General features: G+C 39.7%; 1 long non-coding RNA gene across 1 annotated transcript; it reads left to right on the forward strand.

The window, feature by feature from the left end:
* The first annotated feature begins 6352 nt into the window (after window positions 1-6352).
* Window positions 6353-23538, forward strand: LOC134757312 (uncharacterized). The gene is made up of 3 exons (XR_010131167.1): window positions 6353-6471; window positions 20108-20233; window positions 23404-23538. It is a non-coding gene; the product is annotated as an uncharacterized lncRNA (long non-coding RNA).
* The last annotated feature ends 324 nt before the right edge of the window (window positions 23539-23862 follow it).

A 23862-nucleotide genomic window follows, 5' to 3' on the forward strand; every position in this document is an offset into this window, starting at 1 on the left:
ACTCTTTCATTTTCTCAGGTACACCTCGGGAATAATTTGAAGAGTTAATTGAAACTGATATGTTGTAATTAGGGACCTATGGTTTCCCTAGAGTTTAGGGCCAATAGCTACAGAATCTTATTAGAGAATTTAATGAATGTATTTCCTCTACATTTCTACTGACTAGGAGGGAAACCAGAACAGTGATGAAAGACTTTTCATAAAAATAAAAGAAGTTTGGTAAACTACCATTTCTAAGCCTCAGTATAAAAGAAAAATACTCTTTTAATGCAATCTTGTTAACCTAAATAGGTTAAAATGCTTCTCTATGCTTTTTTTAAAAAAATTGCCATTTCTATTTTAAGATAAATTAAGACTCAAAAGGATATTCCAGCTTTTGGTGAAATTAGTTTGTCAAGGATTTGGGAAAAATATAATCTTGATTATAAGGGGCAAATGGAATGAAGACTATCTCAGCTAAGAGACAACTTGAGAAAAAACTACATTAGTGTGAGATTACTCAAAGAGGGCATAATATTTCACAAAGTTCTCTTCATTCTGTGATAATAAACATTAAAGTTAATGTGCCAAAATACATCCCCATCAATCTACAAAATGTCCCCAAATAGAGATGCATTAATTAGCAGTAAATACTTTTGCATTTAGGATCAACCTGTTGAAATATTAGTATTCATGGAAACAGTACTGTATCAGTTATTACAGTTTTATCTTGGATCTTTGGAAATACTACTTGGATCTTTTGAAATACTACTTATAACTACTTAAAGATAACTTCTGAATAAAATTTAATGACAGTTTATTCCTCCTTATCAAGATTTAGCGTATATCTCACCTCTTCTATGAAGACTTCCATGAACTCCCAGCCCCAAGCAATTAATTACTCCATCTTCTTTAATCTCACAGCATTTTAGGCTTGCCTCCATTATAAATTTATAACCACTCGCTAAGACATAAACTCCTAGAATTTTGATGGTGCCAAAACAAGTGAGCTTAAAGGTTAACGAGTCATAAAAGAATTGTGACACCTGTAAATTTTGTGCAATAGGAAAATTCTTTTTCAGTTCAGACGCAGCCCATATGTTATTCTTGCTACAGAGGCTTCAGGAACATTCAGAATAGAGACAGATAGAAAGCATTAGCAATATGTATATCAAGAAAATATTCCCAGTTAACGAGTATATGTTGGCAAGTATTTCACCGCACTTACTTAGCAATTCTTCTAAGAAATAAAGTTGATGGGGGCCCTGTTATATAACACCCGAATCTGTAAATTTGCAAAGGAAAAAAAAAACAGAATTCTCTGAATTCAGCAACAGGTGCCTTGTTACAAGAAAGTAGCTATTTAAGAACAGACCAGTATGGAGGAGGAGTAACAGGGAAGGCTTAGTAGAACCTGAGAGAGAATAAATGAGTCTAGAGCAGAAGAGAAACAATGCATGAATTAAGAGTAAGAAGGATTGGAAGTTAATCTCCAAACACCATGATATAGCATTTTTACTTATTCTACTTCCATCTACCTCTACCAATATATCATTTAGCTATACTTAAGTTAATTGAATGGTAAACTACTGTTATTGTTCTTGTTATCAGTGTGAGCCCAGGCATTCTCAATCCTTTAATTAACTTTACAAAATTTAGAAATAACCTCTCAAGTATTATCACAGACAGCTATCAGAATCAATTCAACCTGTCCAAAAATTGCAAATGCAATAAAAATTCTGGCGTTCAGAATGAGTCTACCAGGTAAGCATTTTTTTCTTACAGAATTTCTTACAGACATTTCTTACCGAATTTTCCCCAAACACAGCATATTTCTCTAAGTGCACTATATATTCCCCAAACATGCATTCTCCCTAATTTTGAGTTCTCAGTTATTTCTACAGTGACTGACACATAGTAGGCATTCAATAAATATTTGTGAAAAAAGGATGGTCAGAGTTCCCTTTAGCTAAACCTCTAAAGTAAAGTAATTGAGTGTTTTAATTGTGGGTACTTAATCTATCTTGCTGTTCATGATAAGTGTCATATAATAAGACTACTGGTATAACAATTTTTTTTGGTTGTATCTTCACATCATTATATAGATCAACTGATTTGAATGTGGCCTTTTAAAAAAATCAGTAACTGGGATTTCTATAATTTGAAAAATGTGTTCTTTCAGAGCAGTTATGTCTAAATAGGGTGAGGTAAAACTCTGAGATATTATTTCCTTATTTTCAGTTTAGCTTGGGATCCAGAAAATAGACAGTAATTAGGAGAAATGATGTGGGTTTTCAGTTCATGCAAAAGAACATTCTTCTCCAAGGGAATATCAGTGCAAGTCTGCATGCTGATATGGTTTGGATCTGAGTGTCTGCCCAAATCTCAGCTCAAATTATAATCCCTAATGTTGGAGGTGGAGCCTGGTGGGAGGTGACTGGATCATGGCAGTGGATTTCTCCCTTTGGTGCTGTTCTTGTGATGGAGTTCTCACGATATCTGGTTGTTTAAAGGTGTGTGGCACCTCCCCCCCTCTCTCTTGCTCTTGTTTCAGCTATGTAAGACGAGCCTGCTTCCCCTTTGCCTTCCGTCATGATTGTAAGTTTTCCTGAGGCCTTCCCAGAAGCTGAGCAGCTGCCAGCATCATGCTTCCTATACAGCCTGTGGAACCATGAACGAATTAAACCTCTAACCTCTTTTCTTTATCAATTACCCAGTCTCAGGTACTTCTTTACAGCATTGTGAGAATGGACTAATACACACGTCTTATTTATAAAACTTCTGATTTTGTATCTCTAGTCAAAAGTGAGACAGAAAAAGCTTTTCCAACCAAATTCAGATTGACTTGAGTCAACCTCTCAAAACTAGAATCGGAATAGGGCTCTTACTATCAATTTTTAATTAGGCTAAGCCATAAACTACCATCTTTCCTCATATATTCCTCTAAAAACAGAAAACTAGACATTTCCTTTTCTGATAGGGACTTATGCCAGAGTCATAATTGCTGATTGAAATGGGGAAGGTGGTGGAAAGATTATCTTAATAAATGCTTGGTGGCTGGGCACAGTGGCTCACACCTGTAATCCCAACACTTTGGGAGGCTGAGGTGGGTGGATTGCCTGAGGTCAGGAATTCGAGCCCAGCCTGAACAACATGGTGAAACCCTGTCTCTACTAAAAATACAAAAATTAGCTGGCCGTGGTGGCAGGCGCCTGTAATCCCAGCTACTCAGGAGGCTGAGGCAGGAGAATCACTTGAACCCGGGAGATGGAGGTTGCAGTGAGCTGAGATCGTGCCATTCCACTCCAGCCTGGGAAACAGAGCAAGACTCTGTCTCAAAAAGAAAAATAAATAAGTAAATAAGTAAATAAATAAATAAGTACATAAAATAAATACTTAGCAGATGTGCACTGTTATACATATTTTTGATTAAAGTATTTGGAACCAGACTGAATGTCAACACTAATTGTCACCATTTATATTAACACACTAAGGTAAAATGGTAATTCTGGCACCAAGGAAAATAATAAGTAGTAGCAATAAAGAAAATACTTTTATCAATTATCAAATTTAGTTATACATAGAAACCGTCTCCCAAATTAAGAGTCAGAAAAGTGGTTCATGCAAACCTGATCACTTTGAAGAACCAACAAGCTAAATATCCCAGTTTGCTTTACTTTGACTAAAATAGCCATTTTCATTCCTTAGGAAAGGTCTCAGTCTTTAAGAAATCATACTTGTCATTCTTATGCAACGTTTTTGTGCCATGATGCTAAGGAATACAACAGTTCTAGAGCTAGAACCAGAAGTATGTCAGCTTGTGGGAAATCTAACTGGATTCAGACCAAGAGGCAGACAGGCTCAGAAGTGATCTGTTAGTTGCAGATGGAACTCCTGCCTCTTGCCACCTCCTCTGAACAGCAGAGGAAGGGCTGGGCCAATTTTCAAATTTTATTTATGAGGCAGCATTAGTTAGACTCTTTTTATTACATAGGATGGAGATGCAGTCAACGAGTTAAGAAAAATAAAGCAAATTATAGGGATAAATAAGAGCCAGCTCTTGAAGGTCTTCAGGATTCGAGACAAGTCTATAGACCATGCAGTCTTTGCTTTCCCTCTTGGTTGATGGAACCTACCTCTCCCCAGGTCTTGCTTTACTAGGCATCCTTATTTCATCTGCTTGTTTCCTTGTTTGTACATTGGGAGAGTAGTTTCTACGGCACAGGGGTGTCATAAGGATTAGTGAATTAATTAGTGTAAAGCACTTAGAGCAAGGCTGGATTTCTTTACCCCATTCATCTTCCTTTCTCCTCCAAGTGCTTCTCTTTCTTTAAACCTCCCACCCCTCCTGCCCCATCCTCACTCTCAGATGATGATTTGCTTCATATTTCACTGAGAACACAAAGAGATTTCCACAAATTCCCACCACCACCTCAACTCAATGATGAGTGTCTGTGCCCGTGTACTCTGCTCCCCCTCCTGCCACCATGAATGTCCATGTGTCCGCCTAAGGCCCACCTCTCCACTCCTGCACTAGGCCCCTTACCCTTTCTTCTACATGAGCACCCCTCACCAGGAGTGTTTCTCTCTTTCCTGTTTCATCATTTTCCCCTTTCGAAAGGATCATTCCGATTAGCATATAAACTCCAATTCTTCCTATTAGGAAAAAATGAAAACAAAAATGCCCTCTCTTGACTCTCATTCCACCTCTGGCTACCACTCCATTTATCTCTTTCCCTTTAAGAGAATAACTTGCAGAAAGAATTGTCTGTTCTATTTCCAACTTCTCTTCTTCTTCCCTCACGATCTTGAAACCATTCCCATCAAGCTTTCATCCCCGTCACTCCACCAACACTGCCACTCTTGAGGCCATTAATAATTTCCATAATACCAAACGCATCTGCTCACCCTTGGCCTATCTGCAGCATTTGACACGGTTGACCATTCTCTTCTCCTTCACTTTGACTTCCCACTCCTAGTTTTCCTTTCACCTTACTGAGTTCTCATGTTCAGTTTCATATCCTGGCTTTTCTTCTTCTTTCATATCTCTAAATAATAGAGTGGCCCAGGGATAATCTTTAGATCTCTTTTCGTGTCTGCCTACTCTCTCCCTGGGTGATCTTCTTCCACTTCACATGCTGGCAATTTTCCTTCTTTCTTTTTTTTTTGAGACGGAGTCTCGCTCTGTCACCCAGGCTGGGGTGCAGTGGCGTGATCTCGGCTCACTGCAAGCTCCACCTCACGGGTTCACGCCATTCTCCTGCCTCAGCCTCCTGAGTAGCTGGAACTACAGGCGCCTGCCACCACGCCCGGCTAATTTTTTTGTATTTGTAGTAGAGACGGGGTTTCACTGTGTTAGCCAGGATGGTCTCGATCTCCTGACCTTGTGATCCACCCGCCTCGGACTCCCAAAGTGCTGGGATTACAGGCGTGAGCCACCGTGCCCACCTGCAATTTTCAAACACATGCCTGTCCAACAGTTATCTCCACTTTTCTATCAAACAGGCATCTCAAACTTATAATGTCCAAACTGGACACCTGATCTTCTTCCCATAACCTGCTTCTCCCTGAAGTTTTCCTCAACGTGGGAAATGGTAACTGTATCCTTTAGTTGTTTGGCCAGCCATGACGCCTCTCTTAACTGTGAACATCACTTCCAATCTGTTAGCAGTCCTGAGAGCTTTACTTTCAAAACAGATTCAAACTTGCCAGTCACTTCTCATGACTTCCATCACTACTGCCTTGGTTCAAGCCACCATCACGTTTCACCTGGAGTGTCACAAGAGGATTCCATCTACCTTAGGCCCCCAGTCTGCACTCAACCCGGTAGCCAGAGGGATCTTATTGAAAAGAAATAGGAATATGTCACGCTTCTACTTCCCACAGCCAGGGGTTTCCCATTTGACTTTAGAATAAAAGCTTAAGTTGTTTGAGTTGAGCTTGTTTATAAACCAGGACGGACACAAACTGGTCCTTCCCTTCACCCATTAACTTCTGACCTCATCTCCTCTATTCTCTTCCTTACTCATAGCCACACTCCAATCCAGCCATTCTGGCTGCTCAGAGCCTTGACACTGGCTGCTTTCTCTGCCCAGATTGCCCCTTTTCCAGATTGCCGTGTGGCTCATGCCCTGATTGCCTATGGTGCTTATTAAATGTCATTCAGTCCCATAAGGCCTTTCTAACCGTGGTGTTTAAAACCCTACTCTCTAGCTGGTTCCCCTTTCCTACCTCATATTCTCCATAGCATTTATCACCATCTAATAGACTATTAATTTTACGTGTTTAAAAACTGCCCCCACATGAGAATGGAAGTTTCATGAAATCGAGTATTTTTTAAAATTATTGTTATTTATATATTTATTTGTTCTTGCAGAGACACAGTTTCGCCATGTTGCAGAAGCTGGTCTCAAGCTCCTGGACTCAAGTGATGGATCCGCCCACCTCGGCATCCCAAAGTTCTGGGACTACAGGCGTGAGCCACCTTGTCTGGTCAGTGTTTTTTTGTTTTTTTTTTTTGTTTTTTTTAACCTCTATATCTTCTGTGTGTAGAAGAGTACTTGGAACAAAATAGGCACTATTGCAACAGTGATTGGCACAGGGTCAATGCTCTATAAGTACTAGCAATAATTTTTATCTTTCTCTCATCTGACTGGGGGCAATTCATGGGGAAATTTATTTCCTTTTAAAACCCACTTTATTGAGGTATGATTGACATACAAAAAGTTGTGCATATTTAATATATACAACTTGATAAATTTAGAGATGATAAATATACACTGTGAAATCATCACTGCAATCTATGCCATAAACATATCCATTATCTCCAAAAGTTTCCTCCCACCCTCTTTATTCATTGTTATGATGATCCTCATTGTATGTGTATGTGTGTTTGTGTGTGACAACAATACTTAGCATAAGATCTACTCTCTTAGTGAATTTTTAAGTGTACAACACAGGATTGTTATTTATGGTTACAATGCATGCAGTAGAACTATAGGACTTATTTCATCTTGCATAATTGAAACCTTGTACTCTTTGACTTATACCTTCCTATATTCCCTGCCCCCACAGCCGCTGGTAACCACCATTCTGTTCTCTGCTTCTATGATTCTCTGCTTCTATGAGTCTATTTTAGATTCCTCATAAAAATGGTTTTGTGTAGCATTTGTCCTTCTCTGTCTGGATTATTTTAATTAACATAATGTCCTCTAGGTATCCATGTTGTTGCAAACAGCAGAATTTCTTCATTTTTATAAGGCTGAATAATATTCCACTGTGGCCGGACGTGGTGGCTCAAGCCTGTAATCCCAGCACTTTGGGAGGCCGAGGAGGGCTGATCATCTGAGGTCAGGAGTTCGAGACCAGCCTGGCCAACACAGTGAAACCCCGTCTCTACTGAAAATACAAAAATTAGCTGGGTGTGGTGGTGCATGCCTGTAATCGCAGCTACTTGGGAGGCTGAAGCAAGAGAATCACTTGAACCCAGGGGGCGGAGGTTGCAGTGAGCTGAGATTGCACTACTGTACTCCAGCCTGGGTGACAGAGTGAGACTCCATCTCAAAAACAAAACAAAACAAAACAAAAACAAAAATCCCATTGTATGTTTATACCACATTTTCTTTATCCATTCATGTTGATTGACATTTAGGTTACTTCCAAGTCTTGGCTATTGTGAATAATGCTGAAGTGAACATAGGAGTGCAGGTATCTCTTCTAGATCTTGATTTTAATTCCTTTGGATATACAACCAGAAGTAGGATTGCAGGATCATATGGTAGTTCAATTTTTAATTTTTTGAGGAACCTCCATACTGTTTTTCATAGAGGCTGCACCAATTTATGTTCCTACCAACAGTGTACAAAGGTTTCTATTTCTCCACTTCCTCACCAGCATTTGTTATCTTTTATTTCTTTTGTTTTTGTTTTTATAATAGCTATCCTAACTAGGGTGAGATGATACCTCATTGTGGTTTTGTATTTTCTTGATGATTAGTGATTTTGAGCACCTTTCTGTATACCTATTAGCCACTGGTATGTCTTCTTTGGAGAAATTTCTATTCAGTTCCTTTGTCCATTTTTTAGTCATGTTGTTTTTTATTTTGTATTGTTTTTACTATTGAGTGGTAGCAGTTCCTTATCTATACTGTATATTAACCCTTTATCATATATATGGTTTGTAAATATTTTCTCCAATTCTTTTGGTTGCCTTTTTAGTTTGTTCATTGTTTTTAGTTTGATGCAATTCTATTGTCTGTTCTGGCTTTTGTTGTCTGTGCTTTTGGTATCATTTCCAAGAAATCATTGCCAAAGCCAATATCGTGGAGTTTTTCCCTGTGTTTTCTTCTAGGAGTTGTATGGTTTTAGGTCTAATGCTTAAGTCCTTAATGAATTTTGAATTAATTTTTCTGTAGAGTGTAAGATAAGGATCAAATTTCATTCTTTTTAATTTTTTAATTTTTAATTTTTGTAGGTACATAGTAAGTATATATATTTATGGGGTATATGAGATGTTTTGATACAGGCATGCAATGTGAAATAAGCACATCATGGAGATTGGGGTATGCATTTATCCTTTATGTTACAAAGAATTTATCCTCCCCTCAAGCATTTATCCTTTATGTTACAAAGAATCCAATTACATCCTTCAAGTTATTTTAAAATGTGCAATTAAGTTATTATTGGCTATAGTCACCCTATTGTGCTATGAAATGGTAGGTCTTATTCATTCTTTCTAACTATTTTTTTTTTGGTACCCATTAACCATCCCCACCTCCCTGCCAGGCCCGCACTACCATTCTTAGCCTCTTTTAACCATCCTTCTACTCTCTATGTCCATGAGTTCAATTGTTTTGATTTTTAGATCCCACAAATAAGTGAGAACACACGATGTTTGCCTTTCTGTGCCTGGCTTATTTCACTTAACATAATGATCTCCAGTTCCATCCATGTTGTTGCAAATGACTGGATCTCATTCTTTTATTTTTTTATTATTTTTTTTGAGACGGATTCTCACTCTGTTGCCCAGGCTGGAGTGCAATGGCGTGATCTCCGCTCACTACAAACCTCCTTCTCCCAGGCTCAAGCGATTCTCCTGCCTTAGCCTCCTGAATAACTGGGATTACAGGCACCCGCCACCACATCCAGCTAATTTTTGTATTTTTAGTAGAGACAGGGTTTCACCATGTTGGCCAGGCTGATCTTGGATTCCTGACCTCAGGTGATCCACCTGCCTCAGCCTTTCAAAGTGCTGGGATTACAGGCATGATCCACTGCACCCAGCAAGGATCTCGTTCTTTTTTATGGCTGTGTGTAAGTATCACATTTTATTTATTCATTTATCTGTTGATGGATACTTAGGCTGCTCCCAAATCTTAGCTATTGTATACAGTGTTGTAACAAACAGAAGTGCAGATATCTCTTCAATATACTGAGTCGCTTTCTTTTGGGGCTGTACCCAGCGGTGGGATTGCTGGATCATATGGTAGCTCAATTTTTAGTTTTTTGAGGAAACTCCAAACTGTTCTCCAAAGTGGTTGTACTAATAATTTATATTCCCAGCAACAATTTACAAGGGTTCCCTTTTCTCCACATCCTTGCCAGCATTTGTTATTGCCTGTGTTTTGGATATAAGCCATTTTAACTAGAGTGAGATGATATTCATTGTAGTTTTGATTTGCGTTTCTCTGATGATCAGTGATGTTGAGCACTTTTTCATACCCCTGTTTGCAATTCGTATATCTTTTTTTTTTTTTTTTTTTTTTTTTGAGATGGAGTTTTGCTCTGTCACCCAGGCTGGAGTGCAGTGTTGTGATCTCGGCTCACTGCAACCTCTGCCTCCCAGGTTCAAGCGATTCTCCTGCCTCAGCCTCCCAAGTAGCTGGGATTACAGGTGAGCGCCACCACACCCGGCTAATTTTTAGGTTTTTAGTGGAGACAGGGTTTCACCATGTTGGCCAGGCTGGTTTTGAACTACTGATCTCAAGTAATTTACCCACCCTGGCCTCCCAAAGTGTATATGTCTTCTTTTGAGAAATGTCTATTCAAATCTTTGCCCATCTTTTGATAGAATTATTAGATTTGTTTTCCTATAGAGTCGAGCTCCTTATGTATTCTGGTTATTAATCCCTTGTCGGATGGGTAGTTTGCAAATATTTTCTCCCATCCTGTGGGTTATCTCTTCACTTTGTTGATTATATCATTTGCTGTGCAGAAGCTTTTTAACTTGATGTGATTGCATTTGTCCATTTTTGCTTTGGTTGCCTGTGTTTGTGGGCTATTGGTCAATAAATGTTTGCCCAGATCAATGTCCTGGAGATTTTCCCAAAAGTTTTCTTGTAGTAGTTTCATAGTTTGAGGTCTTATATTTAAGTCATTAATCCATTTGATTTGATTCTATTTTTATATATAGAGAGAGATAGAGGTCTAGTTTCATTTTTCTGCATAGAGATATCCAGTTTTTCCAGCACCATTTATTGAAGAAATTGTCTTTTCCCCAGTGTATGTTCTTGGCACTTTTGTTGAAAATGAATTCATTGTAGGAATGTAGATTAGCTTCTGGGTTCTCTATGCTGTTCTTTTTTTTTTTTTTTTTTTTGATGGAATCTCGCTCTGTTCCCCGGGCTGGAGTACGGTGGTATGATCTCAGCTCACTGCAACCTCTGCCTCCCGGGTTCAAGTGATCCTCCTGCCCCAGCCTCCCAAGTAGCTGGGACTACAGGAATGTACCACCATGCCTGGCTAATTTTTTTATTTTTGGTAGAGATAGGGTTTTACCATGTTGGGCAGTCTGGTCTCGAACTACTAATCTCAAGTGATCTGCCCATCTCAGCTTCCCAAAGTGCTGGGATTACAGGCATGAGCCACTGTTCCCGGCTTCATTTCTGTTTTTACACTAATACAATGCTGTTTTGATAACTATAGCTCTTTAGTATCATTTGAAGTCAGGTAATGTGATTCCTCCAGTTTGTTCTTTTGACTTAGGATAGCTTTGGCTATTCTGAGTCTTTCGAGGTTCCATATAAATTTTAGGATTCTTTTTTTATTTCTGTGAAGAATGTTATTGGTATTTTGATAGGCATTGCATTGAATCTGTAGGTTGCTTTGGGTAGTATAGGCATTTTAACAACACTGATTCTTCCAATCCATGAATATGGAATATTTTTCCTTTTTTTTTTTGGTATTCTTTTCAGTATTTTATAGTTTTCTTTATAGAGATCTTTTACTAATTAACTTAATAATTCTTTGGTTAATTGCTAGGTATTTAGTTTTATGTGTGGCTACTGTAAATGGGATTACTTTTTAAACTTTTTTCACAGAAAAACTTTCTACTGTTGGCCTGTAGAAATGCTACTGATTTTTGTATGTTGATTTTATATCCTGGGACTTTACTGAATTTGTTTATCAGTTCTAATAGTTTTCTTGTGGAATCTTTAGGTTTTTCCAAATAAAAGATCATATCATCTTCAAACCAGGATAATTTGACTTCTTCCTTTCCAATTTGGATGCCCTTTATATCTTTCTTTTGTCTGATTGCTCTAGCTAGAACTTTCAGTATTATGTTGAATAATAGCGGTGACAGTGTGCATCCTTGGTGTGTACAAGATCTTAGAGGAATGGTTTTCCATTTTTCCCCATTCAGTATGATACTAGCTGTGGGTCTGTCATATTAAGCCATATATGACAGACCCACAGCTAGTATCATACTGAATGGGGGAATTTGTTCATTTCTTTTAGATTTTCCAATCTATAGATATATAATTTCCCATAATAGCCACATATGTCATATATGGCTTTTGAGGTATGTTTTTTCTATCTGCAGTTTTTTGAGGGGTTTTATCATGAAAAGATTTTGAATTTTATCAAATGCTTTTTCAGCATCAATTGAAATGATCATATGGTTTTTATCCTTCATTCTGTTGATATGATGTATCACACTGATTGATCTGTGTATGTTGACCATCCTTGCATCCTTGCATCCCAGGGATAAATCCCACTTCGTCATGATAAAATGATCTTTTTAATGTATTGTCGAATTCAGTTTGCTAGTAATTTTTTTGAGGATTTTTGTATCAATATTCATCAGAAATCTTGGCCTTTAGTTTTATTTATTTATTTTTAATGTGTCTTCGATTTTGGTATCAGGGTAACTCTGGTCTCACAGAATGAGTTTGGAAGTATTTCCCTCTCCTCTATTTTTTGAAACAGTTTGAATAGGATTGGTATTAGTTCTTCTTTAAATGCTTGGTAGGATTCAGCAGTGAAGCTGTCAGGTCCCAGGCTTTTCTTTACTGGGAGACTTTTTATTAAAGCCTCAATCTTGTTACTGTTATTGATCTCATTAGGCTTGAATTTCTTCCTGGTTAAATCTCGGTTAGGTTGTATGTATCTAGGAATTTGTTCATTTCTTTCAGATTTTCCAATTTATAGGCATATAGTTGCTCATAATAGCCACTAATAATCATTTGAATTTCTGCAATATCAGTGTAATGTCTCCTTTTTCATTTCTGATTTTATTTATTTGGATCTTCTCTCTTTTATTCTTAGTCTGGCTAAAGGTTTGTCAATTTTGTTTTTGTCAACTTTTCAAGAAACCAACTTTTTGTTTCATTGATTTTTGTATTGTTTTTTCATTTTAATTTCATTTACTTCTGCTCTGATCTTTATTATTTCTTTTCTTCTAACTCTGGGTTTAGTTTGCTCTTGATTTTCTTGTTCTTTAATATGCATTGTTAGGTTGTTTGTTTGAAGTTTTCTCTTTTTGGATGTAGGCACTTATAACGATAAAATTCCCTCTTAGAACTGCTGTATCCCGTAAGTTTTGGTATGTTGTGCTTCCATTATCATTTGTTTCATGAAATTTTTAAATTTCTTTCTTGATTTCTTTATTGACTGGTCATTTAGGAGCATATTGCTTAATTTCCATGTTTTTTTAAATAGTTCCCAAGATTCCTCTAGTCATTGATTTCTAGTTTTTCTAGAGAAGAAGCTTGATATTATTTCAATTTTTTGAATGTTTTAAGACTGTCTTGTGACCTCGCAAATGGTCTATACTTGAGAATGATCCATGTGTTGAGGAAAAAAATATGTATTCTGCAGCTCTTACACGAAATGCTCTGTAAATATCTACTAGATCCATTTAGTCTATAGTGCAGATTAAGTCTGATGTTTCTTTGTTGATTTTCTGTCTGGAAAATCCATCCAATGCTGAAAGGGGGGTGTTGAAGTATCCAGCTATTATTGTATTGACACCTGTCTCTCTTTTTGGCTCTGATAATAGTTCCTTTACATATCCAGGTGCTCCAGTATTGGGTGTGTGTGTGTATGTGTGTGTGTATATATATATATATTTTTTTTTTGAGTTGGAGTCTTGCTCTGTCACCTAGGCTAGAGTGCAGTGGTGCAATCTTGGCTCACTGCAACCTCCACCTCCTGGGTTCAAGTGATTCTCCTTTCTCAGCCTCCCAAGTAGCTGGGATTACAGGCACATGACACCACACCCAGCTAATTTTTGTATTTTTGGTAGAGAGCGGTTTTCATCATGTTGGCCAGGCTGGTCTCAATGTCCTGACCTCAGGTGATTTGCCCACCTCAGCCTCCCAAAGTATGTGCCTCACAAAGGTATGAGCCACTGTGCCTGGCTGGGAGCATATGTATTTAAAATTATTATACCCTCTTGCTGAATTGACTCCCTTATCATTATAGAGTGACTTTTGTCTTTTCTTGTTGTTTTTATCTTGAAATCTATTTTGTCTGATATAAGTATAGTGACTCCTGCTCTTTTTTGGTTGCCATTGGCATGGAATATCTTTTTCCATCCCTTTCTTTTCAGTCTATGTGTGTCTTCATAGGTGAAGTGTGTGTCTTGCAGGCAACAAATCAATGGGTCTTGTTTTTTCATCCATTCAGTTGGTCTACGTGTTTTGATTGGAGAGTTTGGTCCATTTGCATTCAATGTTATTATTGATAAGTAAGGACTTACTCCTGTCATTTTATTCTTTGTTTTCTAGTTGTTTTGTGGTCTTTTCTTCCTTTTTTCTTTCCCTCCTGTCTTCCTCTAGTGAAGGTGATTTTCTCTGGTGATGTGATTTAGTTTCTTGCTTTTTATTTTTTGTGCATCCCTTGTATGCTTTTTGCTTTGATGTTACCATGAGGCTTGCAAAGATTATCTTATAACCTATTGTCTTAATGTGATAACAACTTAGCATTATTTGCATAAGCACACAAACAAGCAAAAAGAAAACTAATAACTATATGCCTTAACTTCATCCTCCCACTTTTTAACTTTTGTTGTTTCTATTTACATCTTATTGTACTGATTATGTCTTGAAAAGTTGTTGTAGTCATTATTTTTGACTGGTTCATTATTTTTAGTCTTTCTACTTAGGGTAAGAATAGTTCATACACCACAGTTACAGTGTTATAATACTCTGTGTTTTTCTGTGTATTTACTATTGCCAGTGTGTTTTGTACCTTCCAGTGATTTTTTATTGCTCGGTAATGTCCTTTTCTTGCTGACTGAAGTATTCCCTTTAGCATTTCTTGTAGGACAGGTATGGTACTGATGAAATCCCTCAGCCTTTGTTCATTTGGGAAAGTCTTTATTCTCCTTCATGTTTGAAAGATATTTTCACTGAACATACTATTCTAGATTAAAAGTGTTTTTTCTCCTTCAGCATATTAAATATGTCATACCACTCTTTCCAGGCCCATAAGGTTTCCACTGAAAACTCTGCTGCCAGATGTATTGGAGCTCCATTGTATGCTATTTGTTTCTTTTCTCTTGCTACTTTTAGGCTCATTTCTTTATCTTTGACCTTTGGGAGTTTACTAATTAAATTCCTTGAAGTAGTCTTTTTTGGGTTAAATCTTCTTGGTTTAAGATGTGTTCCATAACCTTCCTGTACTTGGATATTGATATGTTTCTCTAGGTTTATCTAGGTATATTCTCTGTTATTTTCCCTTTGTTTTGTTTGTTTGTTTATTTGTTTTGATGGAGTCTTGCTCTGTTGCCCAGGCTGGAGTGCAGTGGTGCAATCTCAGCTCTCTGCAAGTTCCTCCTCCTGGGGTCAAGCGATTCTCATTCCTCACCCTCCCAAGTAGCTGGGATTACGGAAACACACCACCACGCTAAGCTAATTTTTGTATTTTTAGTAGAGATGGGGTTTCACCATGTTGGCCAGGCTGGTCTTGAACTCCTGACCTCAAGTGATCCAAATGCCTTGGCCTCCCAAAGTGCTAGGATTGCAGGCGTGAGCCACCATGCCTGGCCAGTTATTTTCCCTTTGAAGAAACTTTCTAATCCTACCTCTTTATCTACCTCCTCTTTAAGGCCAATAACTCTTAGATTTGCCTTTTGAGGCTATTTTCTAGATACTGTAGGTGTGATTCATGGTTTTTTATTCTTTCTTATGTCTCCTCTGACTGTATTTTCAAATAGGCTGCCTTCAAGCTCACTACTTCTTTCTTCTGCTTGATCAATTCTGCCACTAAAGGACTCTGATGCGTTCTTCAGTATGCCAATTGAGTTTTTCAGCTCCAGATTTTCCCCTTGATTCTTTTTAATTATTTTAATCTCCTTGTTAAATTTATCTTCTGAATTCCTTCTTTGTGTTATCTTGAATTTCTTTGAGTTTCCTCAATACAGCTATTTTGAATTATCTTTCTGAAAGATCACACATCTCTGTTTCTCCAGGATTGGTCCCTGGTGCCTTATTTAGTTCATTTGGTGAGGTCATGTTTTCCTGGATTGTGTTGATACTTGTAGATGTTCTTCAGCATCTGGACATTGAAGAATTAGTTATTTATTTTGGTCTTCACAGTCTGGGTGTTGTGCCCGTCCTTCTTGGAAAGGTCTTCCAGGTGTTTGAAGGGACTTGACTGTTGTGTTCTAAGCTGTAGCTGTTTTAGGGGGAACCCCAAGCTCACTAGTGTTGTGATTCTTCCAGACTCATAGAGGTACCACCTTGATGGTCTTGGACAAGATCCAGGAGAATTCTCTGGATTACCAGGCAGAGGCTCTTGCTCTCTTCCCTTACTTTCTTCCAAACAAAGTCTCCCTCTGTGTCCTGAGCCACCCGAAGCTAGGGATGAAGTGACACAAGCACCCCTGTGGCCACCACTACTCTGACTGTGCTGCATCATACTGGAAGGCAGCACAGCACTGGGTCTTGCCCAAGTCCTGCTGTAACCACTCCCTGGCTACTGCTTATGTTCATTCAAGGCCCTGGGGTTTTATGATCGACAGGTAGCAAAGCCAGCCAGACCCGTGTCTTTCCCTTCAGGGTGGTGAGTTCCCCTAGGCCCTGGGTAGGTCAGTAGATGCTGTCCAGCAGCCAGGGACTACAGTCAAAACCACTAGAAGTCCACCTGGTGTTCTACTGTACTGTGGCTGAGTTGGCACTCAAACCACAAGACACAATCCACTCTTTCTTCCACTTTCCAAATGTAGAGGAGCCTTACCCATGGCCACTGTCACCACAGGCCCACAGGAAATACTGTGAGATTACTGCTGATGTTCTCTTAAGGCCCAAGGACTTTTCAGTCAGCTTGTGGTGAATGCTGCCTGACCTGGGACTCACCCTTCCGAGCAGCAGGCTCCCCTCTGACTCAGGGCAGGTCCAAGAATGCTGTCCAAGAGCCAAGTCCTAGAATTGAGGATGCCAAGAGCCCATTTTGTGCTCTACATTCCTATGGCTGAGCTGGTACTTAAGATGCAAGACAAAGTCCCCTTTACTTTTCCCTCTGCTTTTCTCAAATGGAAGGAGCCTTGACCAAAGCCACCACATCTGGGAATGTGCTGAGTCTCACCTGAAGCCAGCAAGGCTCAGTATCTTGCCCAAGGTCCTTGACTTATTAGTTAGGTATTGCTGCTGGTTATACAGAACCTAAGAGCTCTTTGGTTAAAAGGTGATGAATGCCGTCAGGATGGGGTTCTTCCCTTCAAGGGAGCAGGTTCCCTTTTGGCCTAGGATGTGCCTAGAACAGTCCATGAACTAGGACTGAAAAGGGGGCCTTAAGCTTCTCACCCATGCCCTATCCTGCTGTGGCTGAACTGATATCTGAGATGCAAGACAAAGTCCTTTCCACTCTTCCTTCTCCTCTCCTCTCCCCAGGTGGATGGAAGGGTAGCAGTTACCCTCTGACTTAGGGTGTGTCTAGAAATGTCATCTGGAAGCTAGGGCCTGGAATGGGGGCCTCATGACTCTGGCCAGTGTTTTATTCTGCTGTAGTTAAGCTGGTATCCAAGATGCAAGACAAAGTCCTTGCCACTCTTCCCTCTCCTCTCTTCAAGTGGAAGAAGGAGGTCTCTTTTGGAGCCAGAAGCTGTGCAGCTTGGAGTTAAGGGAGGGATGATGCCAGCACACCCTTAGCCGCCCTGGCTGGTGTCTCAGTATGATACATGTCGCCTCCCAGGCCACTGTTTCTGTGCCTAGTTCAGCACTAGGATTCACCTAAGAGTTGCAGTCGTTATGGCTTAGACTGCGTTTCAAGTTCATTTAGCGATACAGAGCTCTGTAGCACACAGTGGCGAGGTTTGCAGGAACTCAAGTTCAGACTGCTGGGATTGGCGATTTCCCCTGGCTAGAGCTGGTGTAAATGCTCCTTTGGTGGGCAGGCATCAGCTGAGTTCGGTCCAGTTTTCCTTTCTGCTCTAACAGGACAGTACTGAGTTCAATGCCTCACAATTACTGTGTTCTCCCTCCCCCAGTGCCCAGACATTCTCTGTTCTTCACACCATTCTGCCACTGCAGGGGGTGGGGAGGAGTTTTGTTGCCAATTCAGGACTGTTTTTTTCTATCTTTTCAGTGCGTCTTTCAGCAATATGAAGTTAAAACCAGGTACTATGAGTGTTCACTGATTTTTCATTCTTATACAGGTGTTTTTTTTCTATATAGTTGTTAAATTGGTGTCCTTGAGGGGGCAATAATCGGTGGAACCTTCTATTCTGCCATCTTGCTCCACCTCTCTCTCAAATTTTGTTCTTTTGCTTTGGGATATCCAGTTTTCCAGTACCATTTATTGAAGAGACTATCCTTTACTCATTGGGTATTCTTAACACCCATGTCAAAGATTAGCTAACTACATATATGTGAGTTTATTTCTGGGCTTTCTATTCTGTTCCATTGGTCTATATGTCTGCTTTCACATCAGTACTATACTGTTTTGATTACTGTAGCTTTGTAAGATATTTTGAAATTAGGATGTGTGACACTTCTAGCTTTGCTTTTCTTGCTCATAATTGCATTGGTTTTGGTGTCTTTTGTGATTCTATACAAATTTTAGGGTTTCTTGTATTTTCTGAAAAATGTTGAAATTTTACTACAAATTGCATTGAATCTGTAGATCACCTTGGGTAGTATGGGCATTTTAACAATATTGATTCTTCTGTCCATGAATATGGGATGGAAATTTCATTTATGAGGGAACATGGGCAAAGCAAACTCCCAGGGTGTTTGTCGTGTTCTGGTGGAGCACTCTGCTGGCTGCTCAAACTGCTGCCATGGTCTTTAGCACATGTGAATTATACCTCTGAGAAGGTGCTGAACTGTGTGCTCTGAGTGCCTCCTCTACCCTTTCCCCAGGCCCTCACCCAGGGCTGGGACCCACACTTGACTGGGGATGGAGATTGGGATGACTGAGCGCAGAAAAAGTCAGAACGACAATTGATGAAAACAGAAGTCTGAAAGAATGTCCAGGATCTTAATAGTGGTTGTCTCTGGGAGAGTATTATTTATTTTGTTGTATTTTGCTTGTCTAAGTTTTCTAAAATAAACAAATAGGAGGAAAAGGTTGGAAATGTTTGTTTTAATGTATACAGGAAAGAAAAGTTAGATTCAGAGACTCTTATGACAGCAGTGTATCTCCAAAATGTCCAGGAGGGAAAGTAGCCCACCCCAGGGGTAGCTGTGTCCCTAGAGGGGCTGCAGTGGATCAACCCCAACGTCAATGTGCATTAGAATTTACCCAACTAGTTCTACTTGCTGTAATGCCATGCTCACCAAACAACATTCTGATAATAATTTAGTATCCCAGGAAAATTGTCTTCAGGGAGAAGCTGCACTCACTGAACACAAGCATCCATCCTCCTGTTAGTTACATTTTCTTCATTAAAAATTAATACATTCACTTTCTGTATTTGGTTTTTGAGATGATGGATTTTTTTTTCAGATCCCAGCTGAGAACAACAATCCTCTCTCTGTCTAGCTAATGTGTTTGCCCTGGTGTGTCCTGGGGCAGATGCAGGCTCTGCTTCTCCTCTGATAGTGGGAAGGGAATTTGAATTTCAGTGAACAACTGTAACCAATTATTGGAGTCATTGCAGAAGATCAGATATTTTATTGAAACGATGTCAGAGAATAGAAAGGTTTAATTAGACAGGGTTATGGACCCCTTTTCATTGAAATCATATTTATTCAAAGATTATCTGTAGCATTTTGAATTTAATTCCTTAGCATAACAGTGGAGAGAAATAGAAACCTGCAAAACCAATTATAACAGTTCATCAAAGCATTCAAGAAGGATATATAGCTGATCAAAAAGCTCATGTAACCTATATTTCCTATCCTGGCAATAGGGCTGCAGAGGAGAAGACAGAACAGGCACTGTACCCTGTCTAACTCGGTAGGTGGTGGGATAACTCCATGTGTCTCCATTCATTCCCCATCATTAATTATGACCATTGCTCTAACCCCATTTTTCTGTAGTGTGACTAATCAAATAGATTTTTATATATACATAAAATTGTATATTATATTGTTATATATATATATTAGATATAGATAGATGGAGTTGATTTGTTGTCACTTTTTCCTATAGTCTGATACTCAGTTTTATGTTCCTATGTTCCCATTAGCTCAAGGCTTGGGCTTCAGAAGGGAAGAAAATGAAGATCTTAGCTTCTAGAACTTACCTTTGGTTCTCTTGTCCTTTTCACAAACTTGACAGTGTTGAAAATGAGGTTCACTGTACCACACAAGAAAAAGGGAGTCCTGCCTTAAAAAGTCATTTAAATTTCTATTCTTAAGGGTTTTTACTTAACCAGTTTTGTAAGTTTAAAAGCTTTTAAAGGCAAACTTTATGGAGATAGAGGTGGTATTTCTAAATTCTAAAGCTCTTTTCTTTAACAGATTAATGCTTGATGGTACTGACCTTAGAGTCTTAGGAGGGAGGAGGCCTGTGAAAAAAGATGGGAAAATGAGAAGCCTAAAATTTTCAACACTTTCAAGTTTATGAAAAGGACAAGGGAACCAAAGGTAAGTTCTAGAGTCTAAGGTCTTCATTTTCTTCCCTTCTGAAGCCCAAGCCTTGAGCTAATGGGAACATAGGAACATAAAAGTGAGTCACCACTGAGTCATCCACAACCCTCAGGCTCAGGGCTGCTTTCCCAAGAGAAGCCGGAGGAGGCAGAAACCCCCTGGCGAGTGTGGCACTCTGCTTGGCTCCATGTCCAACATGGCATCAGAGTCATGGAGCAGGGGGAGCTGACAGGACAGGTGAGGCTAGGGCAGCGCTCCTGGCTCCCCCAAAGCCTCAGCCTGCCTGCAAGGATGCCTGTGTGCCCTGTTCAAGTGATGGGAAGTGCTGGGAGAGCCAGAGCACCAGCAGGATGAAGAGGCTCCCATGAGAGGGGTCTTTATAAAGGTGCAGGTAGCTGGGACCCAGACTCCAGAGATGAGTACCAGTGCAAGACCTGAGAAGGTTATAGGGGATGGGCCATAACACAGTGGTTACCAGTTAAGTGTATAGATCAGATAAGCCGTCCTATAGCAGCAAGCCCCCAAAGGATACCCACCGCAGGAACACTGTAAGGTGCCTGATCCATCTCTTAGGAAGGAGAAAGATAGTAAAGCAGCACTCTTGAAGGCTGAGGATTTACCCAGAGACTGTGTCATCCAAAATGTATGAATCATGCCAGGCCCCGTAGGAAATTGAACTTTGAATAATATGATTACTTAACCAAAAGGAGACTGTTTAAACCCTAAGAGACAGAAACTCTAATTAGCAAGTTACTTAGCAAGTACCTAGAGGGGGTGGAGGCTTATAGGAAATTAACTACAACTTCTTTGTACATATGAGTATATAGTCTGAGTTATTTGTAACCCTGCTACATTGGCTAAGTAAAACACATGAAACCCCAAGGAAAGTTTTTTCTCTTAGCTTTGCTTTGATTGCAAAGTGTGCTTGCTTAGTAAGGGAGACAAACGGCTGGGTGGACCCAGTCTACCTAACTTACCCTACCCCATGTCCATGACCTCCGTCACTGTCCACCCTTTTAGGTTGTGCCTGTGAACATTCCCCTCACCCCACAGTGAATCATTCCCCTAGACCTTTTCCTTTTCCCCAACTCACAGTGGCTAAAACAATCAGGAAATGTATTACCTTCCCTAACTGAAAGTCCAGAGGCTTCAGGCTAAATTGATTCAGTGGCTCAGCAATGCTACCAAGGCCCTGATTTTGTTCCATCTCTCGAGTCTGTTATTATTAGTGCTGTCTCAGCTCTCAGCCTGGTGGAAGTTGGCTGCAGCCGTTCTAAGAGTCGCATGCAGACACCGTCTTTTTTTAAAAAATTTTTTTTTATTATACTTTAAGTCCTAGGGTACATGTGCACAACATGCAGGTTGGTTACATATGTATGCATGTGCCATGTTGGTGTGCTGCACCCATTAACTCGTCATTTACACTAGGTATATCTCCTAATGCTATCCCTCCCCTCTCCCCCCACCCCACAACAGGCCCCGGTGTGTGATGTTCCCCTTCCTGTGTCCAAGTGTTCTCATTGTTTAATTCCCACCTATGAGTGATAACATGCAGTGGTTGGTTTTTTGTCCTTGTGATAGTTTGCTGAGAATGATGGTCTCCAGCTTCATCCATGTCCCTACAAACGACATGAACTCATCATTTTTTATGGCTGCATAGTAGTCCATGGTGTATATGTGCCACATTTTCTTAATCCAGTCTATCATTGATGGACATTTGGGTTGGTTCCAAGTCTTTGCTATTGTGAATAGTGCCGCAATAAACATACGTGTGCATGTGTCTTTATAGCAGCATGACTTATAATCCTTTGGGTATATACCCAGGAAAGGGATGGCTGGGTCAAATGGTATTTCTAGTTCTAGATCCCTGAGGAATTGCCACACTGTCTTCCACAATGGTTGAACTAGTTTACAGTCCCACCAACAGTGTAAAAGTGTTTCTATTTCTCCACATCCTCTCCAGCACCTGTTTCCTGACTTTTTAATGATTGTCATTCTCATTCTAACTGGTGTGAGATGGTATCTTATTGTGGTTTTGATTTGCATTTCTCTGATGGCCAGTGATGATGAGCATTTTTTCATGCAGACACTGTCTTAAGGAAGCTAGACCATTTCTCCTCTGTGTCCCCAAAGCTCTCATCAGACTTCTTCCGAGTCTCATCAGCAGAATTTTGTCACTAGCCTTTTCTAAGCCAAATGCCAGCAAGGGTAATAGGATTACAAAGATAAAATTAAACTATCTTCAATAAAACTGGTATTACGACATCAACAAGAAATATCCGTTGCCCCTTCCCCATATTCCTGCTCCAGTAATGGGTGATTAATTTATTCCTCCCCCTTGAAGTCTTGGGTTATTCTTGCGGCAGCAGGGGGCAGTGTGTGTGGCATGTTCTTCAACCTCTTTCAAAACCTTTGAGCTGTTAGCATCCTATTCATTCCCTGTGTTGAAGTGACCAGTGCTGAGTGGGGAAGATGGAGGCACTTTAGATACTGTTGAGGGTAGAGCCAGGTAAAAACTCATGAGTAGGTCTGAATTGCAGACTACTGTGAGAATATGTCTCACCATATTTCTCTTTTTCTCTTAATGTCACTTTTTAAAACTTTTTAATTTTTATTTATTTATTTGAGACAGGGTCTCGCTCTGTGGCCAAGGCTGGAGTGCAGTCGTGCACTCTTGGCTCACTTCAACTCTGTCCTCCTAGGTTCAAGTGATTCTCCCACCTCAGCCTCCTCGGTAGCTGGGACTACAGGGGCACGCCACCATGCCAGGCTAATTTTTGTATTTTTTTTTTTGTTAGAGGTGGGGTTTCACCATGTTGGCCAGGCTGGTCTTGAATGCCAGACCTCAAATGATCTGCCTGCCTTGGCCTCCCAAAGTGCTGGGATTGCAGTCGTGAGCCACCATGCCTGGCCTCCCTTTTTTATTTTTTAAGTGAAAAAAGAAACATCTCTCAGTGTAAGAGCTAATCTTTCACCTAGCTTTTGAAGCTTATTGTGCCAAAAAGTTATCTGCCTCCTTATCTGGATTGACAGTACCAAGTTGTCTCCTATGAGCTGCAGTTGCCCTTGCTCAATGTAGTTGTAGGTTTCAATTTTCCCTTACCAGCTTGACTGAAGCTGGCTGATGATAGAATGAAACTGTCCCACTACTTGTTAAATATTTACAGGAGTGAAAGATGCAAAGGCTGCAACAATGGGCAGGGAAAAGGCAGGATCTGTGTTTAAATGAGGACCGCAGAGATGAGCTCTCAGAAGGAGGAAGGAGAACAATCCCCTGGCAGCAGCTTGCGCAGTTTCATAGTGCCAGACTCAGTGGGGCTTGCCTCTAATTATCACTGGAAGCGGAACTCCAACAACTTGGAATAAAATAGGAAATGACTTGCACTTTATTTGCACGGAGTATAGCTCGTTTGATAGCCACCAAGTTTCAATATAGTCCTGAATGGTCAACTATCATTTTAATTCCAATTATGTAGGTATGAAATATTAGCCCTATTAGAATATATGTATATTCATTTAATGATCAGAAGAAAACATTAACAAGATTATTTTTCCAGTTAAAAATATAAAATCTGTACTTTACTAAAAACTTGTAAGAATAAAATAGTAGTAATTCCAACACCACC

This window comes from Gorilla gorilla, chromosome 16, assembly GCF_029281585.2.
Source record: "Gorilla gorilla gorilla isolate KB3781 chromosome 16, NHGRI_mGorGor1-v2.1_pri, whole genome shotgun sequence".
NCBI classification, from domain to species: domain Eukaryota; kingdom Metazoa; phylum Chordata; class Mammalia; order Primates; family Hominidae; genus Gorilla; species Gorilla gorilla.